The sequence below is a fragment of the Myotis daubentonii genome, chromosome 6 (assembly GCF_963259705.1).
Source record: "Myotis daubentonii chromosome 6, mMyoDau2.1, whole genome shotgun sequence".
Taxonomy (NCBI): Eukaryota; Metazoa; Chordata; class Mammalia; order Chiroptera; family Vespertilionidae; genus Myotis; species Myotis daubentonii.
Window position 1 is genome coordinate 59089733 of NC_081845.1, and position 23507 is coordinate 59113239.

Consider the following 23507-nt stretch of genomic DNA (forward strand, 5'->3'; position numbering starts at 1 on the left):
CCCCCCTTTTCTTTTATCATCTACCCATTTGCAAATCATTCAGACCATTTCCCCAAACAATACCTGGATAATAGTCTGCTAATTCTCCATCTCTCTGTGTCTATAGGAATGGTCCATGATCACAGGCAATGAGACAATCTGCAGTGGCTCTGTGGGCCCAGGCGAAGACAAAGAAGAGGCAGTACTGCTTCTGGAGTGAGTGAGTGGGTCCCCTTGAAGTAAAAGAGGACTTTGAGCAGCCTATGGTAACATCAAAACATTGGGCATCAGAATTAGGCACTATAGCATTGGAGCCCAAAATAAAAGTGAAGGAGGAGAAACCAAGACTAACCTCATTTACATCACAATTTTGGCTTAGTTCAGCTTTGTGACATGCTGACTTAATAATAATATGTGCACTACTTAGAAGGGGCCAACATGTAAGCAAACCTTGCAGATTACTTCCAGTCCTCAGATCCACAAAAAACGTGTTTATTGACTGATAATACAATAGTTGCAGAGCAGAGAAACTTTTCTAAGGAGTGGTAGGTAAGCTAAAGGGGCAAGAGAGTGATATATTTTACATTTTCAGACATATGGATGCTATCAATAAATTATGTTAAATTTGTTCTTCAAATGATATAAATGAGGACAAATTTCAGTTGATTTAATGCCATAGATATTTCTAAGACTGATACAAATTTAAAATTAACATGAAATTTGATGGCAGGAACTTTGAACTTTATGGGTTTTAGAAGTTACAAAGTCATGGAATAAATCCAACCATCTGGCAACATTAGTGATGTAATTCAATTTTTGCATTATCTACATATAACTTAAAGATTTTTTTCCATATATAAAAATAAAACTTTAAAACATTAGAAGGTAAGCTTTTTAAATAAGCTAGACATTTACAACTAAAGCAAAGAAATCATTTAAGCAATTACATTTAAAAATGTATAGCTTATTTTATCATATGCTAAAAACTAGGTTCTGAATCATTAAAAAATATATACAGCAGATTTTGTTTTATATACCCCTTAAGTACTTCCCAGTTCTAACAGAAGTAACGTTTGGATAAAAATCATGAAGCTCAATGCTTTTCTACATACATTAAGTCTTTTTCTCTAAACCCAAACATATTTGTGCAAGTCCTTCAAATGTTTAATAGTAGAGAATTATATACCTATGGAGAGAGAGACAGAGACAGAGAGAGAGAGAGAGAGAGAGAGAGAGAGAGAGAGAGAGAGAGAATAGAAAAATTTTAATAACATATAATGTAGGCTAGTTTATATTTCTACTTTTTTCTATAGAGTTTATATCAACCAAGTTATAAGAATTATTGAAAGATCAATTGCTTATTTTCTGCCTATTTCCAAAAATTATTTTTTAAGTTTATTTTTTGTTGTTCACAGTATTACAAATGTCCTCTTCCCAAAATTGTTAACCAAGACTTAGATAATCACAGAACAATAAATTAAACCTCTAGGGAAGATTCACAGAAATAATATAAAATAATAGGAGATTGGGCTAAAGGATCTCAAGTTTATCTCATTTTCAAACTTAAAGATACCATCGTAGCTTTCATAACACCAACCGACACACATAGCCAGTCGGTATTCCCCAGAATTTTCCTAGAAATAGACAAAAGTCTCAGAATCTTCCTAAATAAGCTTGTTCTGGGTCTTAATTTATTACTAAAATAGAAACATCTTCCTGACCTTATATTCCATCATTTCATTTAAGTCATTTTTTGGCTTACCACCAACTGAGAAAACTTATTCATTATAATGTGGTAGAAGTAAGAACATGAATTCTAAAACTAAACTGTCCTGATTTTCAACCCAACTCTGCCACCCTTGGGCAAGTTTATTGGCTAATCTGTGACACAGTTCTCTTTAAAACATGGGTAATGATATTACCTACCTCATAGAGCTATTGTAAGAAATACATAAATTACATGTTTGAACACTGCCTGACACATAGCACATGTTGCTATTATTTAGCAGGTGTTTTCTATTATTACTATTCTCTTACCCTTTAATTGACTTATTTAAAAACAGAAAAATTGAGTAGTATTAGCAAGAATTTGAAATTCACAGCCTTGTCTTTCCTCTGAATCACTTCCCACCAAAGACATAATTTAGTAATTTTGTAACAGAAAATAAATGTTAAACTCAAATTAATTGTTCATTTTCTTTTAGCATTGTAAACAATCATGCTGCTTATTTTGATGAAAAAGAAATATTTTTCCAGGACTGGTTAAAAATAAGTACCCTCTTCTCTAAGAAGGAAAGATTAGAAAATTATTGTTTATAAAAATTGGTTCCGACCTGTTTTTAAGAAAAGTAAAAGTAGCTTTCTTTAGAAAATGATGAGGAGTCCAGTTAAAATGGGTCACTGAGATTCTACCTGATAGATCACCAAATTCTGGGATTTGAAATGCATCTTAAAATGGGTAGAGGCTGGGAAGTTAGAGAGTTTTGGGTATAGACAAGAAAAGTAGCAGATTGGAGGGAAGAAGTATAGAAAACCCAAGAGAATAACACAAGAGTTCTTTCTGAAAAGCACTAAGAGAGTGTGTAAGAGAAGAAATATTACCAGGACATCATTTCAGTGTCCACAAGACATGTTGGAAGAGACTATCTAACAGATATAGTCAGTCTTCGTATAAATTACATACAAAGACTTTTAGGGGTTGCCTCTGAACTTTAGAATGCAAAGCATCTATTTCCCCCTTCTATCAAGGGCAGCCTGGTTTTCCTGTGAAATGATTTTATTTCTCCTCAGAGGGTAACAGCAATGCTGTTGAGATGTGCAGAACAGACTTAATCCAGTCAGTTCATCTCATCACTGTTGCCTTGGTATTCAATTTAGGCTGACCCATAATCCAATTCAAGCCAGGGAGACCACAGGGAAGTGGTCTTCTTTATTCTTTTTTCTGTGCAAATTAATGAGATAATAGAGGTACAAGATTGCAATCATAAAAGAAAATCCAGGAATCAGCATGTGAAACTGAAAAAGAACACCAAAGCTGTGAAAGATGGAGCAAAAAGACAGAAAAAAATTAGGTGCTTATGACTTATTCACTGGGCAAAGTCACATAAGCACCCTTTATCTGGACTGCTGAGTTCTAAAGGTCAATAAATTCATTTGTAGTTGTTGATTATACCAGTTTGTGTTGAGTTTTCTGCTATTTGCAATTAAAGCAATCCTAACATAAGTACAAATTGTAATTGTAATTTCATGTATATTCCCTAGGCTTGCACCACTTGACTAACAAATGTTCAGATGTGTAGGAATTTGCTCATTGTAAACAATGCATCCTTTTAGCTGGCACCTCTGCTTAAGTATGTCACAAATTTTCAATCAAACTCTATCTGGTGGCTACACAAGAACCTCTGTGAGGTTAAAGAAAGCATGCTAGGTTACCAAACTGGGATAAGGCAACAGGAAAACATTACAGAAAAATACTTTTTTAGTCATTTGTAAAGATCTTAAGTTCTACTTTAATAATCATAGCAAGCACAAAGAAGTGTAGTTCTATATTCTCATTTAAAGACAGCACTCTAGAGGTCACACACACACACACACACACACACACACACACACACACACACACCTACCCATTCTATTGAGCCAAAAGAAAGGCATAGAAGTGGCATATGGTTCAATCCCTAGCTACATGATCTTTGTCAAACATGGCCGTATCATATTTTCTTTTGTATTACTTGGAATGGGAATCACTTTGTTTCCTGGAATGATAAGAAAAACTGATGTCAGTCACAAACTCCCATCTGTTTGGCCATGTGAGGTCTGTTAGCTTACCAGATAACCTTTCCCAAAAGACTCATCTTCATATTCTAAAGCATGAATTTGAAATTTATTATTTAAGGGTTTAAATAATCCTTTGAAATTCAAGATACTAATAATGGTTTCCAACATAGTCTCTTTAGATACACAAGTTCTTTCTTTTTTTTTTTTTTAACAATTTGATATATTGACAAAAATATATCGGATCATTTCATGACATTTGGAAGAATATCTGCATAACCATGACAAAAAAAAATCTCAAGTCTTCTAAAGAGTTTTAGAAATATTAAATGATTGCAAAGAGTAAAAAAAAAAATATAGTCAACACCTACTTTACATCTACTTTACATTATCTCATATCATTCTAAATTTATCCACAGGAGTTTCCATGGTTTTAAATTGTGTGTGTGTCGGAGGGAGGTGGAAGGACGCTGTATGATTGCTTTTGGTTCATGGCTATTTCTTCTTCTAGTCTGTAAACTACGAAAGGACAGAGACAAAAACTATTGGGCTGACAAAAATAAAAGAACCTCTCAATATCTATTTGTTGAATGTATAGGTGAATAAAATTAATCGATGAAGAAGTGAATGACGAAGTAAACAAGGGTCATCCTATAGTCAGCACTGATCTAGAAGTGAAGGCAAATGTTGCAATGACATCAGAGTGTTCACATCCTTGTTGAGTAATTGCCATTTATTTACTGGACAAGTATTTATTGAGCAGCTAGTCTATGCAGCAGAATAATGACCACCATAAACAGCAGCGTGGTCTTCGGCAACTCCTACTCTTCTGAGAAAATAGCAGGCTGCAGAACATGTGTAAATGGGCTAAAGGGTTGTGCTTTAAAAAAAGGTTTATTTTTTTTTTTTGCCAGGTTATGAAAGGTATCATTTTTTAGTTTGGCAGGTTCTGAGAGGGATCATTTTTAACACTATCTCAGGGAAAGTTGTTTCAAAGGAAAACTGCAATGGATGGACTTAAACAAAGAAGACCTTGTTCAAGACTACCACACTAGGGAGAGAGATTGAACTCAAGGACACTGACACTAAAGATGAAAGTGTTATTAAACTCTGAGGTAAACTAGTGGAAAATACTGAAGGACAATCTAGGAGAGATTGGTCAATGGGATTAGTCCATTTGTGTTTGCTAATTTTTGTTTATTAAAGTTAGGCTCCAACTCTCCCACAGAAACTGGGAGATGCCTGCTATCTTTCTTGATGACTACATAACACAGAGATGACGCTCTGATTCCTCAGACAAATATTCCTGAGTTGTGAAACTGTCAAGTAGGTATGGAAAGATTTAAATGACAAAAAGGCAGAGAAAATTCACAATTGAACCTTTTCTAAAGAAAATGCTCTAATGAAAGGGAGGTCAGGGGGCTAGAGTCAGGAAAAAACCTGTCTAGTTTAGTGAAGCTGAGGAGAATGTTACAGCCACTGTAATCAGCCCCAGGCAATCAGGGAGAATTGGTCACCTCTGCATGTTGTGTTGCACAGAAGCTAGCTAAAAACTAGCTGAAATTTAGGATATTCACATTTAGCAAATTCTCATGTAAACCTGTAGCTTCATTAGCTTTTGCAGCCTACCAAGAAAGTGATTTTTTTTCTTTGAAAGATATTTATCTCAAAATACAAAATGGTTTTCATGAAATATTTTTTTAGAAATATAACATGTTTCTGGAGCTTTTGGGGGATCGTACTAAAATGAAGGTGTCTAATTCAGTGAAAAGTTTTAAACAAATCACACACAAAACAGCATACAAAGAAGGAATCTCTGTTCCATGATGCTTCTGCTGTCCAGTAAGAATTCTCTATGTTCCATGTTTCAATCTATTGCCACATGTTTCACTTCCTCATCCCAAACCTCACCATTATTTTAGACACTGAATAAAATCAAAGACTTGGCTTCTTTTAAAACTCTGAATTACAAGAATGAAGCCACATGTTCAACTATGATCATTTAAACTCTGGTGGTAAGGACATGATAATTTGTATGTGAGTTTAAATCAAAGATATATTGAAAGGAATATTTTTGGCATGATAAAAAATAAATATCACAAGTTTCCATGTTAAAGTGAATCAGTGCTTTATGTAATAATACACTGTATTGTTCATTTCTTATACTTGTAGTTCTTAGGAGAGTTCTGAGCCCATGTGGTGAAGGAGTTAGACTCTAGAAATGCACTGAACCAAACGAGTACTCAAGACAAAAAGGAAAACCCTTTTCCAATGACTGTGGCCAGTTCATTGTTGACTTGAGCCAAGAGAGTGAAATTGAGAAAGAGCCTAGATATTTTTGTAAAGAACTAAATAATAAATTTTTGCAGTCAAAATAAGGTCAACAAACTTCAGTGTTTGTCATATTAAAAGAAAGACCATCACATCATCAGTAGTTTAAGACTACATTAATTTTCCTCAGATGGTGAAAGACTATATTGGTAATGCCAGGAAGTATTTATTCCATGCTAATTCCAGGAATTCTACTTTTCTATGATGTCTATGATGTGTGTGTGTGTGTGTGTGTGTATGTGTGTGTAACAGCTCGAAGAAAGTATCCAGAGGAAATAAAACTAGAAAAAGGTTCTAAATTAGATGTATCATATTGGGAGTTAAGAGAGAAACAAACCTGAATGAATATACATAAAAAATAGAAAACATTTATGTGAATGAGAACATATCTAAATTTTTTTTTATTAGTTAAGGTATTACAAATGTGTCCTCATCCCCCCCCATTAACCCCAACCTCCCCCCCTACATCCCCCCCCCTGCCCCACACACTCATGCTCCCATCCCCCTGTTGTCCATGTCCATTGGTTTGGCTTATATATACAAGTCCTTCGGTTGATCTCTTCCCCTTACCCCTGCCCTCCCTTACTTTCCTTCTGGGGATTGATAGCCTGATTGCTGTTTCTCAGTCTTTGGGTCTGTCCCTTTTCATCAGTCTATGTTGTTCTCTATAATCCACAAATGAGTGAGATCATGTGGTATTTATCTTTCTCTGACTGGCTTATTTCACTTAGCATAATGCTCTCCAGTTCCAGCCATGCTGTTGCAAAAGGCAAGAGTTCCTTTTTTTTTTTTTACTGCAGCATAGTATTCCATTGTGTATATGTACCACAGTTTTCTAATCCATTCATCTGCTGATGGGCACTTAGGCTGTTTCCAAATCTTAGCTATGGTGAATTGTGCTGCTATGAACATATGGGTGCATATATCCTTTCTGATTGGCGTTTCTGGTTTCTTGGGATATATTCCTAGTAATAGGATCACTGGGTCAAATGGGAGTTCCATTTTTAGTTTTTTGAGGTAGCTCCATACTGTTCTCCACAGTGGCTGCACCAGTCTGCATTCCCACTAGCAGTGCAGAAGGGTTCCTTTTTCTCCACATCCTCTCCAACACTTGTTGTTTGTTGATTTGTTGATGATAGCCATTCTGACAGGTGTGAGATGATAACGCATTGTCGTTTTGATTTGCATCTCTTGTATAATTAGTGACTTTGAGCATGTTTTCATATGTCTTTCGGCCTTCTGTATGTCCTCTTTCGAAAAGTGTCTATCTAGGTCCATTGTCCATTTTTTTTATTGGATTGTTTATCTTCCTTTTGTTAAGTTTCATGAGATCCCTGTAAATGTTGGAAATTAAACCCTTATCAGTGGTATCATTGGCAAATATGTTCTCCCATGTAGTGGGTCTTCTTGTTGTTTTGTTGATGGTTTCCTTTGCTGTGCAAAAGCTTTTTATTTTGATGTAGTCCTATTTGTTTATTTTCTCTTTAGTTTCCATTGCCCTAGGAGCATTATCAGAGAAGAAATTCCTTCGGCATATGTTTGTGATTTCGCTGTCTGTGGATTCCTCTAGTATTTTTATGGTTTCCTGTCTTATGTTTAAGTCTTCTATCCATTTTGAGTTTATTTTTGTGTATGGTGTGAGTTGGTGGTCTAGTTTTATCTTTTTGCATGTATCTGTCCAATTTTCCCAACACCATTTATTGAAGAGACTGTCTTGACTCCATTGTATGCTCTTGCCTCCTTTGTCGAATATTAATTGGGCATAGTGGTTTGGGTCGATTTCTGGGCTCTCTATTCTATTCCATTGATCTATATGTCTGTTCTTGTGCCAGTACCAAGCTGTTTTAAGAACAGTGGCTTTGTAATACATTTTGATATCTGGTATTGAGTTCCCACCTACTTTGCTCTTTCTCAGGATTTCTGCAGCTATTCGGGGTCTTTTTTTATTCCAGATGAATTTTTGGAGAGTTCGTTCTAGATCTGTGAAATATGCCGTTGGTAATTTAATGGGGATTGCATTGAATCTATAAATTGCTTTGGGTAGTATGGACATTTTGATGATGTTGATTCTACCAATCCATGAACACGGTATATTCTTCCATCTGTTTATGTCTTCCTCTATCTCTTTTTTCAGTGTCCTGTAGTTTTTGGCATATAAGTCTTTTACCTCCTTAGTTAAGTTTATTCCTAGGTATTTTAATTTTTTTGGTGCAATGGTAAATGGGATTGCTTCTGTAGTTTCACTTTCTGTAAGTTCACTATTGGTGTAAAGAAATGCCATGGATTTCTTAGCATTAATTTTGTATCCTGCTACATTGCCGAATTCATTTATTAAGTCTAATAATTTTTTGATGGAGTCTTTAGGGTTCTGTATGTACAGTATCATGTCATCTGCAAATAAGGACAGTTTTACTTCTTCTTTTCCAATCTGGATGCCTTTTATTTCTTCTTCTTGTCTGATCGCAATGGCTAGTACTTCCAGTACTATGTTGAACAGGAGTGGTGAGAGGGGGCATCCCTGTCTTGTTCCTGTTTTTAGGGGGAATGGTTTTAGTGTTTGCCCATTGAGTATGATGTTGGCTGTGGGTTTGTCATATATGGCTTTTATTATGTTGAGGTATGATCCCTCAATTCCTATCTTGCTGAGAGTTTTTATCAAGAAAGGGTGTTGGATTTTGTCAAATGCTTTTTCCGCATCAATTGATATGACTATGTGGTTTTTTTCTCTCAATTTGTTTATGTGATGTATCACATTTATTGATTTGCGGATATTGTACCATCCTTGCATCCCTGGGATAAATCCTACTTGGTCATGGTGTATGATCTTTTTGATGTACTGCTGGATCCGATTTGCTAGGATTTTGTTGAGGATTTTGGCATCTATGTTCATGAGGGATATTGGCCTATAATTCTTTTTCATTGTATTGTCTTTATCTGGTTTTGGGATTAGGGTGATGTTGGTTTCATAGAATGAGCTGGGAAGTGTTCCTTCCTCTTGGATCTTTTGACATAGTCTGAGGAGGATAGGTTTTAGTTCTTCCTTGAATGTTTGGTAAAACTCCCCTGTGAAGCCATATGGCCCCGGGCTTTTGTTTGCTGGAAGCTTTTTGATTACTGCTTCGATTTCCTCCACAGTTATTGGCCTATTGAGATCTTTAGATTCTTCCTGGTTAAGTTTTGGAAGGTTGTATTTTTCTAGGAATATGTCCATTTCCTCCAGGTTGTCTAGTGTGTTGGAGTAGAGTTGTTCATAGTATTTTCTAACAATCCTTTGTATTTCTATGCGGTCTGTTGTTATTTGTCCTCTTTCATTAATGATTTTGTTTATTTGGGTCCTCTCTCTTTGTTTCTTGGTGAGCCTGGCTAGAGGTGTATCAATCTTGTTTATCCTTTCAAAGAACCAGCTCTTGGTTTTGTTGATCTTTTGTATTGTTTTTTTGGTCTCTATGTCGTTTATCTCCACTCTGATCTTTGTTATTTCCTTTCTTCTGCTTACAGTGGGCTTTTTTTGTTGCTCTCTTTCTAACTCTTCGAGTTGTAGAGTTAGGTCATTTATTCTCATTGTTTCTTGTTTCTTGTAGTAGGCTTGTAGAGCTATGAACTTCCCTCTCAAGACTGCTTTGCTGTGTCCCATAGGTTTTGGATTGTTGTGTTTTCATTGTCATTTGTTGCCATGATGTTTTTTATTTCTTCTTTGATCTCGCTGGTAACCAGTCGTTGTTTAATAGCATGCTATTTAGCCTCCATGTGTTTGATTTTTCTGGATTGTTTTTGTTGTAGTTGATTTCCAGTTTTATGCCTTTGTGGTCTGAGAAGATGCTTGATATGACTTCAATTTTCTTGAATTTGGAGAGACTTTGTCTGTGACCCAATATATGGTCTATCTTTGAAGATGACAAATGTGCACTTGAGGAGAATGTATATTCTGTGGCTTTGGGGTGAAATGTTCTGTAGATGTCAATTAATTCCATCTGATCTAGTGAGTCATTTAGGATTGATGTTTCTTTGCTGAGTTTCTGTTTAGAGGATTTGTCCAGTGGTGATAATGGGGTGTTAAGGTCCCCTACTATGATTGTATTGCTGTCAATCTCTCCCTTGATCTCCTCCAGAAGATTTCTTACGTATTTGGGTGCTCCTATCTTGGGTGCATATATATTTACCAGAGTTATTTCTTCTTGTTGGGCTGCTCCCTTTAGTATTATGAAGTGGCCTTCTTTATCTCTTTTTATGTGCTTCACTTTGAGATCTAAATTGTCAGATATAAGTATTGCTACCCCGGCTTTTTTTTCACTTCCATTGGCCTGAAAAACCTTTTTCCATCCCTTCACCATCAGTCTGTGTGCGTCTTTTTTTCTGAGGTGGGTTTCCTGTAGACAGCAGATATATGGGTCATGTTTTCTTATCCACTCATTTACCCTATGCCTTTTGACTGGGGAATTTAATCCATTTACATTTAAAGTTATTATTGATAGAGACTTGTTAGTTGCCATTTTTGTTCTTTACCGCTGCGTTCCTTCTTTTTTCCTATTTTTTCTATTTACAGCAGACCCTTTAGCATTCCTTGCATTGCTGGCTTGGTTGTAATAAACTCCCGTAGACCGTTTTTGTCTGTGAAGTTCCTGATTTGACCCTCAATTTTGATTGATAGCCTCGCTGGGTACAGTATTCTTGGATTCAGACCCTTCCTTTTCGTGACTTTGTATATTTCATTCCATTCCCTTCTTGCCTGATGTGTTTCTGTTGAGAAATCTGTCGCTAGTCTGATGGGGGATCCTTTGTAGGTAACTTTCTGTCTCTCTCTGGCTGCTTTTAAGATTCTTGCTTTGTCGTTGGTGTTTGCCAAGTTAATTATTATGTGCCTTGGCATCAGTCTTTTCGGGTTCATTTTGTTTGGGACTCTGTGAGCTTCTTGGATTTGTGTTAGTTTTTTCTTCCCTATATCAGGGAAATTTTCTGTTACTATTTTTTCAAACAGGTTTTCTATTCCTTGCTCAGTTTCCTCTCCTTCTGGCACCCCTATTATTTGGATGTTGTTTCGTTTAGCGTTGTCCCAGAGTTCTCTTAGGCTCTCCTCCTGCATTTTAATTTTTTTTTCTAGAAGCTGTTCTGTTTGGGTATTTTTTCCTACCTTGTTTTCTAGCTCGCTGATGCGGTCCTCTGCTTCTTCTAGTCTACTGTTGATGCTTTCTATTGAGTTCTTTATATCAGTGATGTCATTTTTCATTTCTTCTTGGTTTCTCTTCATTTCCTCTTGGTTCTTCTTCATTTCCTCTTTGTTCCTACATATGTTGTTGAATTTGTCTTCCATTCTTTTCATCCACCTTATGGCCATTTCTCTGAATTCTTTCTCTGACAGGTTGCTTGCCTCCATTGCCTCCATTTCGTTTACTTCCTTTTCTGATGATGGCTGTTTTTCTTTCATATGTGGGTTGGTTCTTTGTTTCACCATGATCTCTCTTCTCCAGGTGTTTGGTTATGTAGTTCTCTCTCTGCTGCGTTGATTTAAAGGCACAAAATACAACACAACAAGGCACAACGTACAAGGCACTTTCCGTGAGAAGAAGCAGTGCTCGCCTGAGTTCACGCAGTCACGCTGCTTGAGATCCCTTGTTTCCAGGTTAGTAGCTGATCTCTGGATGCCGGCAACAGCCACCCAAGATGGCGCAGTCTCCAAGAACATATCTAAATTTTGATAAACTATAACATAAAATATTAGGAAATCAAATTATCATGTAAAAAATAAAAACTCAAATCAAGAGTGTATTTTTAAAAATTATGCATTGATTCATTCAGAACAATATTCACTGAGCATCTTTTATGTGCTCAGGCATTACAGTAGATGTTATGTGGATAGGAATATTCTCTGAGAAAGTAATATTTGACAAATAGACTCATGCTTGTGTGATCACCCCAACACAACAAGAAACCTAATTCCTATTCTTCTAACACATGGGACACATGGGTGTATCAGCAGAGCAGTCCTCTTCCATGCCATCTTTCAGAACTAAATTGACGGACATTCTATCATCTTTAACATATGGCTTTTAAGGTCACCCTGGCCGTTGTTTCCACTCAAGCGGGCTAAAATGGAGAAAAAAACAATGATGGATGGTGAGAAAAAAAAAGCCAGGGATGTTCAATGTGACAGATGTGGAAGTAACCCAAGTCTCATCTAGAACAGGTCACAGGATCCCAGAGCCTAGGATCTGCTTGTGTTTCCCATGAAAACTCCATAATATGAAAGAGGAAACATATTTTTGGTGGACAGTTAGCCATTTCTTCCACAATCTATTTTCTCACTACCAAATATTATTCTGTACTGCATTCCCAAAAAGGCAACTCAAAATCCAATCCAGTTGTTGCCTTCAGTGTGGAGTCCAGAGACACACTGTCTTCTCCATTAGTTAAAAGGTGGCTTCTCATAATTTAATGAGCTGTGCACTAAAAGGCTAATTATTCATACCCTCCAACCTGTATGCTTACTTTATAAGGTAGAGCAAGGATAGCAATAAAAACCACCATTTAAAATGCTGAATAATGCAGGACATACAGCCATCACTCATTCATAGAAGTCATGGTATTCTAACTGGCAGTTATTGTGAAGGTCTCTACTCTGGCAGTAAGGAAAAGTCCTTCATTTACTATTGTTGTCTATCCTCCAGAGCCACATCTAAAAAGGATTGTTGGAGAGTATGTCCTCTTTGAGGGCTGCACAGATTTCACAACTCCTTACTTGTTTTACTCATACAAATTTCATAACTTGGGAGATGCTACAAGGCTTTAATAATCAAAAACTTATATGGTCCAGGCCCACATTTCTTTGTAAGCACGTCTTTAGAAAACAGTAGGCTTCTGACTTATTTGCCTCCAGTCAAACCAGGTGCCTGTAACTACAATGAAATTTTCTCCTAGACATAATTCTCAAGTCTGATTTGTTTCCTTGCTTCCACCCCTTATGTCTCTCTATGGCAGCTACCTTAAATCCAGGTGAAACAGAAGAATTTTTAATTTAAACCTTTCACAGCTGTGTTTTTGTTTAATGAGGATCATTGATATATTGTTGTTACTTATGTCCTTTAAAAATCTTGTTTCCTATTTTTGAACCTGCTAGACTCTTCACCCTTTTGAATCAGTCAATTCTTCCCCAGTTCATTGTTTTATCTTCCTCACTGCAATAAATAACAAACACCGCACACTATTAACATTCTGCTTTTCAATCTCTTCTAGAGCTACAAATGTTGTGGGCACTTACTCTGCTAAGTTGTTGACAGCAATACTTATTTCTATTAGTAAGGTTAGACTGACTGATATAAAAACTAGAACCCCAAATGTACACTGGTTAAATATAATAGTAGATTGTTTCTATTTATGTAAAAGTACCAGGTAGGTAAACAAGTTGGTGGGATCATAATTGTCTAGAAATTAATCAAGAACTTATTCTGATGGAGCCACTAACATCTTCAACATGTTTCTTTCAAGAGCACCTGGGGCCTGCTCTTCTTCTAGTCATATTGAAAGTGTATGGAGGGAGCATGGGTGAGGATGTGAAGACACACCAAAACAGCAGCCACCTGCAAGCCAAGGAGAGAAAGGTCTCTGAGAAACCAACCCGGCTGGCAGCTTGATATTAGAAACCAGCTTCAAGAACTGTGAGTAAATAAATTTTTGTTGTTTAAGCCACAGGGTCTGTGTTACTGTGTTATGGCAGCCCTGGTGTCTCTTCTTCTTTATTTAACCTTAACCTTTTTAAAGACCCTACCTTCAGATACAGTTACATTGGGGATTAGGGCTTTAACATGTGAATTTGTGAATGTCACCATTCAGTCTACAGCAAGTCCCTGGTGGGAAATGGTGATGCTGGAGTTAGCTCTGACTTCCTCTGTCACTTAGTCCAGTATTCTTTGCATTACAACACTCAGTATCTCTATATGATATTTGAATTGTAACTTACTCCTAACTCCATATAGAAAATTGTAAGCTCTTTGTGTGCAATGTACTTACTTACATTTATACCTCACAGTAATTACCATAAAAATTGATGTTTTAATTAAAGGATATATATGGGGAAAAATCTGTGCCCATCATTTCAATGGTAAATTAACATTTCAATTAGTTTTGAATTATCCTTGCTAGTTACCTCCACTTCAGAACATTCCTTTTATTAACTGTAAATGGATATTAAGTAGTGGTCTCTTAGGAGAAATAAAGCCAAAGTGTTTGAGAGGAGAGGAGTAAAATACTAAAACATAGCTATTAAAAAAATTAAGTGGGGGAGAGAAGCTATGTATGCACATATCATCTCTGCTTCATCCATTCTTCATTCCTTTAATCAGTTTCCGAGTCCCTTAATTTCACAGAAAAGCAGTATTTATATGGAGAAATGATAGGCTGACTTGGTGGCACAGAGAAAGATATCAGAACCCTGAGCAAAACTGAAGTGTTAACAATGTCTTTCAACTTCCTTAGAGAAAATATCTTTTTTAATTAATTCTCCCATTTTCCATTGTCTACATCCTGTATTCCCTTTAAACAATCATTTGGGGGGGATGGGGGGAAGGAAATGCAAGGAGCTGAAAGAGGTTAAGTGAAGATTTCTAGCGCGGATGGAGATGAAGGCCAAAGGTATCAAGGATGCAAAGTGAATTTATCAGGTAATAATAGAAAGCCACATGGAAAATGCAGTCCAGGAAATGGCTTGATGTGTTACAGGGCTCGAACAGTCATTTTCTTATTAAGAAACATGGTCTTTACTCACCACAGGAAAAGCTCCGCACTGCTTTTGCTTGCTGGAATGTAGGATATGCATTTCATTGGTCTCTGTTCCTGAAATCTGTGGTCTGAAACTTGGAGAGCAGAAAGGTCGTTAGATTTTGCTGGCCTACAATAATACTCTATGAACCAATTTTAATTGTCAAATAAAAGTTTTAGCTTGGGAATCTAAAAACTTATAACTCACAGGAATAAAGTAATTGATATTTTTAAAAATGTTAATTTTATTTGCAGCAGATTGGAAAATCTGTAGTCTCCATAAACAATAGGCTGTGTTTTAAGAGAAAAGCATTATTTTAAGCCTGATATAGAATTTTAAAAGACCTTTTATGTTTTGAATAACTTTGAGAGATTTGATATATTTATCAGTTATAACCTTTATTCCTTACCTTCATGAAGGCATGAGATTGTAATTTTTGATCCACAGAATAAAACTGTTGCAAAGGAAATTGTTGAAACTAAAGCTTGAGTTCTGGCTAGGAAAGAATTCAGAGTCAAGACTCAAACTATAAGAGAGCATTTAGTTAGAGGTGGAAGAACTGAGAGGTAAAAAAAAATGGGCTCAGAAAACAAGTTACAGAAGTGAAAGACGAGCCCTTGAAGCTTGGGAGTGAGGAGGGTAAAGGCAACAGGGCTGGGGGAAAAAGAGAGGGAGGTACAGGCATGGTCCCGAAGGAAGAGCATCCTGGGTCCTCATCAGGTAGATCTGCATCAGTGTTCCAGGTGTGGTCTTTCAAGGTCACGGTCTCTACTGATTGGTCAGCGCCAGGGCAGGGATCATTAGTCAATGCAGCTGGGCCTGAGGTCAACTATGGTGTCACTTGTCTGGTTTTGCTGCTTTTCTGGACCTGGAACAGAAATACATCTGAGCCTGCATGTTATCTATATGGAGGAAAGGTCAGGAGGTCCAAACTTCATGACTGATGATATGCAAGAGGAGGAAAGATTACCCTGGGGGTGAGGACATTGTTTCCCAGTTTTGCTTGTTGCTAAGTACCTGGGGCTTTTTGCTGTGGTGACCTTCTGTACCTGGCCCAATGCTCTTGCTTGGCTCATGTCTGTCTAACTGCCTAGCAAACAAGGTCTCTTATATGTATGCTTCAACTTTTTTCTTGACTTATGTAGCATATGTCTCTGAGGTGTATGCCAAGGAAAGGTTATAAGAAACTGTGGGATGATTGTGGTAGCTCAGTGTGCATTTAAAGGACCCTCCCCTGATCTCCCGTCTTCCAGACTCCCCATATTCTAAACAAAGTGGTTATCCCTTCTACCTAATAAAAATAATTTTCTATTATTTTTAGATAAACCAGGAGTTCTTGTATAAAAATTTCAATCAGACAGACTTAGAGCAAAGAAAACACAGACCTTTTGACTTCCTGGAGTGCTTGGCTAAAAGCCATAATCTGCTAAAATAGTGTGGATTTTAGCATGGGACAATTCATGGAAGCAAGGCTTTTGATATTTCCCAGAGCAAGTTTTAGCTCCCAGAATTACATTTATACTAGAGGCCTGGTGCATGAAATTCACGCATGGGGGAGAGGAGGTCCCTCAGCCCTGTCTGCACCCTCTCGCAATCTGGGACTGCTGGCTCCTAACCACTAGCCTGCCTGCCTGCCTGATCGCCACTACCACTCTGCCTGCCTGCCTGATCACCCTAACCACTCGCCTGCCTGCTTGATAGCCCCTAACCACTCGCCTACCTGCATGATCACCCCTAGCTGCCTCTGCCTCGGTCCCTGCTGCCATGGCTTCATCCAGAAAGACGTCCAGAAGGTCGTTTTGCTGTCCAGTCTAATTAGCATATTATGCTTTTATTATTATCGATTGTATCATATTGAATAGTATTATATATTTTTTGTCTGTTTTTAGTATATTTGTTTTTCTCCTCTGCTCTGGGTTGGACCTAAAGACATTTGTTCTCAAGCCTGGTTGGATGTCAGGATCATCCTGGGAGGCTTTAGAAATTTTGGTGCCTGAGATCCACCCCCAGAGATTCTGATTATGTTGGATTAGAACAGGGGTACTTTTAAATTCTCCAGGCATTTCTAATGTGCATCTGAGGTTAAGAACCATTGCCTTTGGCCATCACGCAAAGCCAGACCTCTTTGGTTACATGGCCATGCCTACTTCTGGAATTTTGAGCTTAGAGTTAGAGATGCCTGAGTTTGAGTTCATGCTCAGCTGCCTACTAGTTGGGAAGGAATGGCCAAGTTGGTTTTTAGGTTCAGATTAGTTTTTGTGAAATATGGAAAAAAATAGCTAGTTCATTGGAAGGTTGAGAAGGTTAAATGAGATTCTGCAATTTAAAATTGCTAACTAAAGGCTTGGCATAGAGAAAGTCCTGAATATATACGAGCTGCTATTCCTGCTAACGCTACTGCTATTACACTTTCCTGAATACTAACCATGCTATTTGGACATTTCCAGTGGAGAGGCAGCTATGGTTGGTGGCTTTTAGGTGAGGCCAGATTTCCACCCAAGCCCCCAACAAGGCTTTTTCTCTTGCCAGCACATTTAATTAAAACCTCCTGCCCACAAAGCACAAATGTTTTTGAATTGTTCTCTTAGATTCATATTGGTAACTAAAATGTAAGCCAGGTAAAAATACAAACACCATTTTCTACTTTGTACTATGCATTTTTAGTGTGTCTACATTAGACTGAAATCTCGAAGTCAGGGCCTGAGTCCAATTCTTCTTCATGTTTGCATAAAGTGTAGTCTAATCTTTTACACAGATTAAATGAATAAATTAATGAATAAGTTATGAATCTAGCAACTCCTGGAGATCACAGCTTGCTTTGTTGGCTTTTAGAATCAAGAAAAGCACCTCAAAAAGAAAAGTTTTGATAGCTCCTACCTCACGATTTTGTGATTCCTTATACCTTGTCAGCTGAAAGCTTGATGATGGCATCAACGTTGTCTGTTTCTTTCTCTCCCCTAAGAGGATTCCTCTCATACAGTAGATGCTCAATAAATATTTGGAACAGGACAGTATGAACTTATGAATAAATACTTGGGGTATAAGCTCTTCCTCCTCCACCAACATTTTCCTGAGCTTTATGATCCATGTGGATATTTTTTACTCTCTGAGCAATTCCATTCTATATCTCACAAGTCATTGTATCCATGCAAGGCGTCCTCTCATTGTTTCAGAAGTGTGTGTGAGCTTTCTTTCCTAAATTAAATTGTATCTCCCTCAAGGGAGGGGGCCAAGGCTCCCCCGGCTTTATATCATCCATGTTGCTTGGCCAAGCTCTGGACATATGTCGAATGACGATTAATAAATGCTTGTTGATTGCTCTATTCCCAAGAAGCGAAGGCAAACATATTGTTGTTATTATCCTTTCTATTTTTCAATTCTATCTTGTGTTATAGGGAAGCTTTAGAAATCCCCTTCTATAGGGAAAATCTTGTAGCAGATTAAATCCTCCTTTCTGTGGGCCAGGGTGGGTGATGAGGGCTGCATGGAGGAGAGGGATGCACAGTCTGACCCCCGGGCCCATCCCACTCTTTGTTTCAGAGACTCAGCAAGGAAGTAAACAGGGTCTAAATGAATTCTGCAGATGATACTAAAATGGGAAATGTTGGAATAATAAAATGGGCCCTAGCAAGAAAAATAAAGTAAGCTTCAACTTGGAAAAAAGAACTAACACATCTAGGCGAAAAATAATTCAAAATGCAGATTCAGTAGGAGCGACAAACTTGGAAAGCAGCACATACGGCAGGCTACCCTTCCACACTCCAAAGTTTGCGCTGACATTTCAGTGTCCTCGCTCCCACTCCCGTCTCCCCCTCATTCCCAAAAGAGTGAGTGACACTTTGCTGTGATTCTGATAAAATTTGAGGCTAAAATTTTCATATCCATAGTTCAACCTTTTTGACTCAATAGGCAAAATGTAACTAGGAAAGTTCAGACGAAAATAATGAAATTAAGGAGGAAAAAATTCAAGTATTTATTCACAATGATAGTTTCTCAGAGCAGAATGAGAACAGATTATCAGGACAGAAACCATATAAAGTATAAATATTACTACTTCACTACACCTTCCACCACATTGATTTTATGGCCACTACACAAGGGCTCTTACTGTGGAACTTAGGATGCTGTCCAGGGGTTCAGACCGTGTTACCATTTAGATTTCTTTCCCCATGTCCACATCTTATTTGTAGCATCTGTGCTGGAGCCTTTTGTGGCCTTTGCTCTCAATGTCAGCCATAGCACTTTCACTTCTACCGGGCAGAGGGAGTGAATCAACATCTATAGTGCTGGGATATGTTTGTCTTATTTATAATTAGAACATTCTGTAGCATACAACTGTTTTAACACAAGCTATGGTTTCAGTCTATTTGGCCCCAAACATTTTTTTTTTATCATATTAGCTCATCATTACTAGATCTCACTACCTTAGGCCCCATCTATATTAAGGGTTAAAAGGAGAAGAAATAGTTCTATCCCAAGTAGATTTGGGATCTCACACAAGTTCAAATTAACATGAAAACCAGACAAAAAGAAGAGACAGGTAAAATATATTAAGAGTTTCATCATTATCCTGTTGCCTGATTCTCATTTGCTCTGCCCTGATTTCTTTTAGTCAGCCGTATGAGACTGCAATTATTTTCAAGGTTTCCAGAAAAAATTGTTTACCATTGTTACTTTAATAAGCAAGAACCCTGATATTTTCTAAGAGTGCATTTCAGAGATGATAGTATATATATATATATATATATATATATATATATATATATATATATATATATATATATATATATTCTTAAGGACTATTTGGACTATAGTTTATTTGCTGATTAAAAAGCTATCTTCAGACTTCCACTTCAGACCAAGGTGAAGTAAAAGAGACTAAATGTATCCTGTTGCCTGAAAACAAACAAACAAAAAATAGACAAGATATATGGAAAAGGTTTAACAGACACTACACATCTGGCAATGAAGAACACTGATCTCTGAGAGATGGGAAATAAACAAATGAAGCCTAAAATTCCCAGAATATTAACCTGGGAGAAATTTGGGTCACCATGCAGGGAGGAATTCAAAGAGAGACTGGCAAACTACTTAAGGTGTGAAGACAGAGCTGAAAATCTGCAGAGAATAAGGCAGCTAGAAATCACAGGAAAAAAATCAGAAAGGAGAGAGAGTCAGAGAGAGAGATCTCTCATTTTAGAGAGGATCCATCTTTATTATCCAATTGAGTACTAATCAGCAAATCTGTGTGAGGAAAAAAAACTACCTGAAAAGTTAGAGATAATACTTGCTCAGTACTCATACAGGGATAGAAAGCCTATCTGCCCCACTAATAAGATTGGAAAGACTCAATATTCATGGTCATTAGGCAGAGTACACAAAATGGTCTTGCCTCAACAGTGGGGAGTAATTAAACATAGACTGGTAACTGCTCTAATCCTGCCTAACAAATCTTAAAAGCAAAATGAAAAAATCAACTTTTTAAATGTAATTTAACATAATTTTAGAACAAAGTTCAACAATATTTGTGGTAATAAAAAATATTCAGAACTCAACAGAGTAAACTTTACAATGTTTAGCATCTAATAAAATATTACCAAGTAACAACAAAGCAGTAAAATAGGACCCATAATGACGGCTGATCAATCAAAACCAACACAGAACTGACAGTGACGTTAAAGAGTAGATTAAAAACATTAAACAGGTTTTATAATTATACTAGGAGCCCAGCACGCAATTTGAAATTGTGCAGTGCCGCTCAATTATTAGAAATCCAATTATTAGAAACATTATTTTAACTGTTTGTAGTACCATTTAGAAAGTATAGTAACAATAGATACAGGTAATTGAAGGACTTTTTGCAAAACTTTCTTGCTGTTCAGAAAATAGCCTCATATCTATTTCAGTTATTAGATAATTCCATTGTGTAATTGTGTTTTGCTAGTTTAATTAGCTAGTGCATTTGGTCTCAAAACTGTCTTTAGAGTTTAAGAAGTTTAAACAGTTTGGGGAAGTTTCATAGTTTTTCATGAATATAAATGCCTCTTGCTGTTATTTTTGTTAGAATTAAGTATTATGTAAAACCCCTATGATAGCATCTATTTCTTGAGAAGTGCTCAAAAAAACTTGAGCAGAATCTGGTTATTTTTAAAATTCAGGCTAATTCATTGGTGATCTAATTCCATAATTCTGGCATAAATCCCATAAAAGTCCAAAACTCTAAATGAATTGAGTGGCTCCTCGATCAAAATTAAGAAAAATGAAACAAAACTCTGCACTCTTTCATTTACCCTCCTCAATGGAGATCTGGGACTAAAATTTGTTAACTCTACCTCCCTTTTGTTATCCAGGACCAGAAACTGCTAATAATACCCAGTAATAGCTCATACTTTTTCCTGTTAAAACAGAGTTGTCTGATAATAAACTGTACAGTTTTTGTTTAGAATATTTTAGTTTCACCTTTCCCCTAATTTATTGGAGGATTTATGTACTCTTAATAATTTCAGATTGAGTGAAGCCAGACATGTCAGAGATCCCAAGCTAAACACCAAAGCTGTGCCCTATTTTAGCAGAATAATAGTAGACTTCGAAGAAAAAAGTTTAGAGTCAAACATCCCAACTTGACTCTGAGCTTAGTTGTGTGACTTTGAAAAGGTTATTTCTTCTCTCTGTGTTTCAGTTTTTTCTTTTATAAAAGATGGATTATAATTGTATGCCTACCAGATAAGGCTGTTACATAGATTAAAGGAGCTGTAGCTATTTAGCACAGGATCTGAATAGAGTTCACACATATTATGGTTGTAATTATTAGTATACAATTGTTGTGCATATCTTGGATCCATCTAAAACTCTCTAAAGTTTATGCATGTGCTCTGTGTCATTGGTCTCTGAGATCTCACAGAAGCTGCTGTGAAACTATCAAGAGGAAATTGGGTGTGAAGTTTATTCTTTTTTCATCTTTGATGATATGGCCACATCCACTTGAAGTATGAGTTGTTATGTTGATGGGAGAGAGGCAAGTGCTGGTAATGAGTAAAATGTTGCAAAAGGAGAAGAGGTTTTGGGGCCTACATAACTTTTTGTCAAAATCTACCCTTCTGATCCAAGATCATGGACACCCACAGTCTCATGATGTTTGTATGCATGATAACATCAGACCAAACTCTCTCTTCTGAACTCCAGAAATCTAAATAATTAGAGTAAAGAAGTGGCACTGGAACCCTCAAATTGGGTATATCCTCCTTGCTTTCTTACCTGATTTTTACAAAACTTTCTTCAACTAAGAAGAAAAGGCCAACAAAAATATTTTTATTGTTTACTATTATTACCACTCATTATTATGTCTTAGTTATTGAATAACTATGAGTTAGATGTGGTGCTAAATACTAGAATTTTGTTATGCTATTCATCCTCAAAAAAAAAAAAAAAACCCAATCCCATAGAGTTGTTTTTATATTTCTCATTTATAGATGAGAAAGCTGAGGCTTGGAGGTATTAACTAATTTGTCCAAAGACATGGAGCTATTAAATATCATATGTGGACTTGGAACTCAACTGTCTCAACTAAAGTCCATATGTTCCTGCCAGGGCATGCTTGTAAACATTGTGTATCTGGGGTTAGGATTGCTTAAGTACCTAGTTCTGAGAATCATATCTTGACTTTGACACTGTTTATATAATTTCAAATAAATTACTTAAACTCAGTTTTGGTGACTGTCCTGTTTATACTAGTGTTTTGTTACAATAAAAAATGCAATTCAGTTCTGTAAATTTAAGAACTTGTGTTATCACCATGAGTATGATTGCATAGCCTATATTAGTTAGTTAGGGTTTTCAGACACCTACAAAACAATTATTTTAATAATCAGAATAAGCATCTTACTGAGTTACCTAAGAATTATGTAAATTTTTAATGTTGTCATAATTACCCAAGGGAGATTCCAATTTGGTTACAAAGATCATAGAAAAGCACCAACCAAGTTTAAGATACTCAATACATGAGCAAATAAATCCAACCTTATCAGGATAAAATGTAATATGACAATTTTATTACCATTTATCACTTATACTAGTCTCCACAGCTGTTTGAATCTGATTAACATCAAATCTTAATGAATATAAAATGATATCTTGCTATAGTAAGTAGACGACATGAATATAATTTAACTCTCCTTAAGAACATAGAATCCAATTTTCAGAGTTCAGGTCATGGGATTTTGATCAGACTGAGATATCTATAAAGAGAAGTAGTAAGAGATGAGGTTACAAATGCAGTTTAAGGATAGATTGCAAGAGTCTTTACTGATAGGCTAAAGAATTTGTACTTTGCAGTGTGACACTGGAAAACCATTAAATATAAAAAAGGTATATGTTCAAAGTTTTGGGTTAGATATACCAGCAATACATCAGAAGAATTCAAATAGGGAAGGAGACTGAAGACAAGAACAATCTAAGTGGCTACTTAAAATTGGGGGATTAAAACATATTAACAGTGAGAAAGAAAAAGAAATGAATAGAAGACATTGACAAATCTTAGTCAACCCTAATTAGTGGGGGTTGACTCTGCAAGGAAATTTTGAATCTGATAGTCTGAAAGATTAAGAAAGTTAAAATAGAGGTATTATTTGAAAGTAAAGACAGATTTGAAGGAAATATTTAAACATGGACAGTTCAA